Here is a 7,182-nt window from a genome sequence, read left to right as displayed (position 1 = left end):
AGAAGGTTCTATTCAGAAATTTTACCCTTTCCTAGTTATGATTTTTTTTTGCTATATTTGCAAGCCTACTTATACCACAGATTCTTGCTATTGTCAGGTGCCATCAAGTTGGGTACAATTCATAGTGACCCTATGAACAAAACATCTGAGCGCTATCTTATCCTATACCACCTTCATCATCTCTGACATACTTGAGCACACTTCTGCAGTTACTGTGTCAATTTGTCTTTGAAGGTCTTCCTATCTTTCACTGACCCTCCAATTTTCTAAACTTAATGACTCTTTTCAAAAAATAGCCCCTCCTAACAACATACTCAAAATATGTGAGTCATAGCTTCACCATACTCAACTATAAGAAATATCCTGGTTGCACTTTCTACAAGACATAACAGTTTGTTATTTTTGCAATTCATAAAGTATTCAGTATTCTTCTCCAATACTACAACTCACAGGCATCAATTCTTCAGTTATCCTTATTCATTGCCCAGCTCGAGAGAACTCGATTACCACTATCTTGAAAAAGATACTTAAAATGGGTTACTTCATTGTCCTTCCCATTCCATCATCCCCAATCGTTAGCGACTATACAGCCTCACACCCTGGAAGGGAGAGCAGAGTTACTGTTGGATCAGTATCTCCCTTCCCAGGTTTTATTCTTTGCAATAAGCCTGTCTGCGTTGTTGAGATGTTAAGTTCTTTCTTTCCATTCTGAGAATTTCTTCAGCTGATAGATGCATAGCAAGTGACTGAAAAACCATGGCCTGAGTTAGTCTAAACTGGCATAGTTGCCCCTCAGTACTTTGGAGAGGTCCCTGACTACTCACTTCCCAAATGTTACATCTTTTGATTTCCTGACTGCTAAGTAAGTGCCAAGGGTACTGGTTTTGGGTCAAGTAAGATGAAATGATTGACAAATTGTATCTTTCCTCCATCTATCATGATGCTTCCAGTTGGCACCATGGTAAGGATTTTTATTTTCTTCATGTAAGTTATATTATTGAAGACTGTACTCTTTAATGATCTGCAGCAAACATTTTAAGTACTCCTCATTTCAGCAAGCAAGACTGTATAATTTGCATAATATAAGTTGTTGAATCTTTTTCCTATCCTGATGCCACTTTCTACTTCATAAAGTCTAAGTTCTTAAATTATTTTTTCTGCTTGCATATTGAATAAGTAATATGGAGAAAGGATACAACCCTGTCATACACGTTTTCTGATTTATTGCTCTATTCATACAATGGCTCCTTGTTCTTAGTATAGGTTTCGTATGAGCATAAGTAAGTGTTCTGGGATTACCATTCTTCTCAGTGCCAGTCATAGTTTGGTATGACCCATGTGGTCATATTCTTTTGCATAATCAATAAATACAAATAGACATTCTGTTGGTATCTCTGCTTTCAACCAAGAACCATCTGACATCAACACTGATAAGCCTGATGTTACATCCTCTTCTAAATCGAGATTGAACTTCCAGCAGTTCTCTGCCAATATAATCTTCTAGTTGATTATGGATGATCTTCAGCACTATTTTGCTTGTATGTGATATTAATGACATTATTCAGTAATTTTCATGTTCTTTTGGATTACCTCTCTTGAGAACAGGAACAAATAGGGATTTCTTCTTATCTGTTTATGACCCAGCCAGATGGCTACATCAGTTCAATGAAGCAAAAAGGGATTGGTGGGGGCTCATCAAAGAGACATTACTAAACTTTCCCTAGATAACTCCTCTTCTGAGCTGTTTGGTTGTCATTATTTTACTCCTAGTTTGGGCTGTTTATTTAATTTACTTGTGAAATTTGCATCTTCCAGGCTGTAGCACTCAACATCAAAATGATGACACTACAAGGTCACCACCCTGTGCATGCTGCATTATCCTCAGTATCCAACCAGGTAACTGAGCTACTAGATGCAGTAGCTAAGACATTTAGAGAAATACAAGATTAAGGATATGGGGAGAGATTCAAAGCCTCTGTTGGCACGACAAAGCCCAGTTACAGCATGACAATTACAATTACAAACACATGACAAATACAATTACTGCTAGAGGATGACCTCAAAAGCCCTAAATTATTTTAGGTTGTCAATCATTTTGGGTGAAATGTTAAGGACAAAATTAGTCAGATTAGTCAGGTAGGGTGGAGGAAGGATTGGGACAGACACTGACAGAAGGAATAGGGGAGGAGAGAAAGGAAAACCAGGCATGCTGGGGCTGACAGAGGATAAAGGTCAGGTGACATGCCTGATGCCTGATTACCCAATTAGCACCAAGAAATATCAAGCCTTACTTTATAAGGAAGACACCAATGCCTCAACCAGAGGACATCTGTGGTAAGAAAGCACACTAGACTCCATCCCAAGAGTAATGGACCTGGGAGGAAAATGGGGAGGGGGGGTAATAGACCTGAGTAAAACATCATCCAGCATCATCCCATTGATCCAAAACACCTCTATACCTCATCTACATAAACTCACCCCAGAAAGCTGTGCTCTCCTGCCGTGCCTGACCCTCGTCTACCTGCTCTGCATGCCCGCCACTCAGCGCCCACCATGGCCACCGTTCAGCAGCTGGTTGGAATATGGCGCCTGTTAGGCAGCAAAGGCTTTGACGAGTACAGGAAGAAACTGGGAGTGGGAACGGCTCTGCGGAAAATGGGCGCAATGGCCAAGCCAGATTGTATCATCACTTCTGATGGCAAAGCCCTCACCGTGAAAACCGAAAGCACTTTGAAAACAACACAATTCTCTTGTAACCTGGGAGAAAAGTTTGAAGAAACTACAGCTGATGGCAGAAAAACTCAGTGTCTGCAACTTTATGGACAGTGCCTTGGTTCAGCGCCAGGAGTGGGATGGGACGGAGAGCACAATCACCAGAAAGTTCGAAAATGAGAAATTAGTGATGGAATGTGTTATGAACAATGTCACCTGCACTCGGATCTGTGAAAAAGTACAGTAAAAATTCCATCTTTGCTTTGGAAAGGAATTAGTTGTGAGAATGAACAAGTTCAGTTCAATGTGCAGATCTCCATACTGCTTCTTCATTTTGCTGGGTTTTTCCCCCGCACTACTGTGTTCATTTATTTCTGCCACAAACATTTTACATGCAGCTATTTCAAAGTGTTGGTTTAAGTAGAATCATCTCTTTGGTTAGTAAATAAATGTGTTTGTGCTAATAATAATAAAATTTTTTTAAAAACCCTCACCCCAAAAGACTATAAAAACCCTTAACCCACTCACTAGTCATTGTCCACTCCACTATCTTCCTATATGTACAGTGGGACTCATTTCAGAGACCCACTTCTACCTTTACCCTTATCTCTACTCCTATCTCCTCAGTTTTGGTTTGTTTGGTTTTGGTGTTTTGTTTTGTTTTTGTGATCAGGTGTTTCAAGACTACAAGAAAATAAACAAAGGCTCTTTTCACAGTCAGTGAAATAGCTGCAACACCAACCCAAAGACTCTTCAAATTTTCACTGAAGTTGCTTTACACTCTTGTGTCTCTGTGGCACCCACCTTCCTGTTGTATCCCATTCAGTTTAATCAATTCTTTAACTGGGGAAGGGAGATAGAAGCCAGGGTACCCACCACACACTCTTTGCTTCAACCCCTCTGGTTTCTACTTTTTCGTTACTTGCAACTAAAAAAGATACTGTTCGTTATCTAACTTCCCCAGTAGACTATTTCATCCACTATTGTGTAAGCAGGTATCTGCAAAGTGTCAGGCATATAGTAGGCTCAATAAATATGTGTTTAATTACTTAATTACCTAATTAATTCAGTTCTAATTTTAGTGGTAGAACTCTTCCCTTCCATGTGGGAGATGTAGGTTTGATTCCTGAATAATGCAACTCATGCACAGCCACCAACGGTCTATCAATGGTAGCTTATGTGATGTTATGATGTTATGATGTTGAGTGAGTTTCAGTGAAGCTTCTAGAACAAACTAGGGTATGACAGCATTTCCTTCATTGTTCTTGGAATTGCCATGAGTCTGGCTAACTCCAGCAGTGATTGTGGTCATTGTTATGTGCCTATATGACCCTATATGCAACAGCTCCGAACCTTGCTCTGTCCTATGCCAACCTTATTGTTTCTGACCCAGCTACTTCCATTACTGCAGTCATTAACTCAATCCATCTCATCAAGGATCTTCCTCTCTTGTGCTGTCTATCCACCCTCCAAGCATGGTGTCCCTCTCCAAGGACTGGTTCCTCCTTCCAACATGTCCAAAGTATGTCAGATGAAGCTTCGGAATCCATACCTCCAAGGAGCAGCCCAGTTTTATCCTTTCTAGGACAAATCTGTAGCCAACATTAACAACAACAGTAAAAAAATAAATAAATAAATTGCAGTGTAACTATATTGAACCATGTTCAGTTAATGGCAGAAAAAACTAGGTAAGATGTTTCAAATGAGAAAGCTTTGATGAAAGGACAACTTAAAAACACAGAGACGGTGTGACAGGTAGGGATGTAGAGGCATCAGGACCTAACAGCAGTATGATTCCTTTACCATCCCTATCACTGACTGGTAAAAGGAAGACGCAATTTGATTAGAAACTGAGGAGTAACTCTGTTAAAGGAGGGGCTGTCTTGCAGGGGTGGTAATTGTGGAAGGAAATAGCCGCTGATTAAACCCTAGGTTGTAAGTAGACCGAATATGGTGGAAGAAACACCTTAGCTTGTCCTTCCACAATCCATTGGTTTAAACCAACCAGAAGTGAAACTATAAGGGAGGCTGGGTAATATGATCTGAAGAGGTATCAAGAAAATAGATACCCAAAAGAGGAAGGAAGCTAAACACAACCGTAAACTTTAAACCAATGTCAAGTTTGTTATACTTCTCTTGGTTATTATTTTCCACTTATAATAAATGTATTTTTAATTTTGCCTACTTTTACCTTTGTAGTGCCCTCGTTTCCTTAATGTTGTTTTTATATAAATGTATTTTAAGTACTTAAGAAAACTTCAAACATACATAAAAATATGTTGTTGTTGCCGTTGAGTCTCCTGTGACCTCATAGTGACCCTATGTACAACAGTGCTAAATGATGCTCTCTCTATCCTGTGCCAATCTCACTGTCTTTGACACACTTACTCACCCCAGTCACTGAATCAACCCACCTAATAGAGGATCTTCCTCTCCTGCACTGTCCCTCCACCCTCCCAAGCATGACACCCTTCTCCAAGGACAGTTCCCTCCTTGCAACATGTCCAAAGTATGTCAGATGAAGCTTCAGAATCTTTGCCTCCAAGGAGCAGCCTGGTTTCACCCTCTCCAGGTTGAACCTGATCATTTTCTTAGCAGTCCATGGTACATTTAATACTCTTCTCCAACACCGCAGCTCAAAGGCATCAATTCTCCTTTATCCTCCCTAGTCATTGTCCCACTCTCTGGCGCATAGTAAGTGATTGCAAAGACCATGGCCTGTATCCGGAGCACCTTAGTCTCCAGAGTGACACCATTGCTCTTCAGTACTTTGGAAAGGTCCCTAACAGCAGACTTTCTCATTGCAATATGCCTTTTAATTTCATGGCTGCTTGTGCCAAGAGTGTTGACTGTAGAGCTGAGCAAACTAAAGCTGTTAACAATCTCAATCCCTTCACCATTCATCCTGATGCTGCCAATTGACTCAGTGGTGAGAATCTTTGTCTTCTTTTTTTAAATCTTTTTAAAATTTTCTACTAGTTTAGTTATAAAATTTGAATACATTGTTTTCAAGAACAAATTCTTTCAATTTCCCTCAAGCCCACCCATCAAATTGTACAACCTATGATTAATCCCCCACCTCCCCATGCACATCCTCTTCCCTCTGCTTCCAGCTTCTCCCACCCCTCCTGGATCTTTATACTAATTCTACAATAGTAGTCTTATACAATATTTATCCTTGTGGGACTGAGTTAGTTCACTCAACATAATGCTCTCCAGTTCCTCCAAAGTTAGATAATAATTTACAAAGTTATTGCTTCTTTTTGCTACATAGTATTCCATTGTGTACGTAATTTCTCAACCCATTCATTTGTAGTTGTACAGTTGGGCTGTTTCCATCTTCTTGTGATGGGGAATAGTTCTGCTATGAATACTTGTGTACAAATCTCAGTTTGTGACTCAGTTCTCATATTCTCAGGGTATGTTTCAAGTAGTGGAATAGCTGAGTCATATGGAATTTCTATGTTCAGAGTTTTGAGGAAGCGCCAAACTACTTTCCAGAATGGTTTCACCATTTTACAATCCCACCAACAATGTATAAAAGAGTTTCTTTCTTACCACATCCTCTGAAATATCTATTACTTGGTACCCTGTTAAACTTTGCCACTCTTACTGCAGTGAGATGGTACCTAATTGTGGTTTTGATTTGTGTCTCTCTTATTGCCAGTTATTTGGTGCATTTCTTCATTATGTCTGTTTGCCATTCAAGTATCTCCCTCTGTGAAAATTCTTTCCATGTCTTTTGCCCATTTTGTAATTGGGTTATCCATCTTTTTCTTGTGGAGGCCCAAGAGTATTCTGTAAATTTTTGTTTTGTTTTAAGACTCTTATCTGAGATGAGATTACCAAATGTTTGTTCCCAATCAGTAGATTTTCTTTTCACCCTGAGATTTGTACACCAATGTTCATAGTAGCATTATTCACCATCGCAAGAACATAGAAACAGTCCAAATGTCCAACCACAAACTAATGGATTGAAAAGCTATGGTACATTGATACAGTGGAATACTATGCAGCACAAAGAAGCAATAACTTTGTGAATTATTACCTAACTTGTGAGGGACTGGAGAGCATTATGCTGAGTGAAATCACTCAGTCCTACAAGGATAAATATTGTAGAAGATCGTTATTGTAGAATGAGTAAAAGGATCCAGGAGGGGTGGGAGAGGCTGGAAGCAGAGAGAGGTGGATGTGCAGAGGGAAGGGGTTGTACAATTTGATGGGTTGGGGGGTGAGGAAGATTGAAGAAATTGTCTGAATTTGTATTAGAATTTTTCAAATAAACTGTTGTTGTTGTTGTTACGTGCCTTCGAGTCGCTTGCAACTCACATAGCAACCCTATGTACACCACCTCTAAACTCTGCTCTGTCCTGTGCCAGTCGCACTGTCTCTGACACTCCCATCCTGATTATCCCAGTCACTGAATCAATCCACCTCATAGAGGGCCTTCCCCTCCCGCGCTGTCCCTCC

General features: G+C 40.0%; 1 pseudogene; it reads left to right on the top strand.

The window, feature by feature from the left end:
- Window positions 1-2,553: 2,553 nt before the first annotated feature.
- On the top strand, window positions 2,554-2,959 carry LOC102858334 (annotated as a pseudogene).
- The last annotated feature ends 4,223 nt before the right edge of the window (window positions 2,960-7,182 follow it).

The sequence above is a fragment of the Elephantulus edwardii genome, unplaced genomic scaffold (genome assembly GCF_000299155.1).
Source record: "Elephantulus edwardii isolate Elephantulus edwardi_28Jun2011 unplaced genomic scaffold, EleEdw1.0 scaffold00298, whole genome shotgun sequence".
NCBI classification, from domain to species: Eukaryota; Metazoa; Chordata; class Mammalia; order Macroscelidea; family Macroscelididae; genus Elephantulus; species Elephantulus edwardii.
The sequence above is the reverse complement of the archived record's forward strand: the minus strand, read 5'-3'. Positions and strand labels throughout refer to the sequence as shown.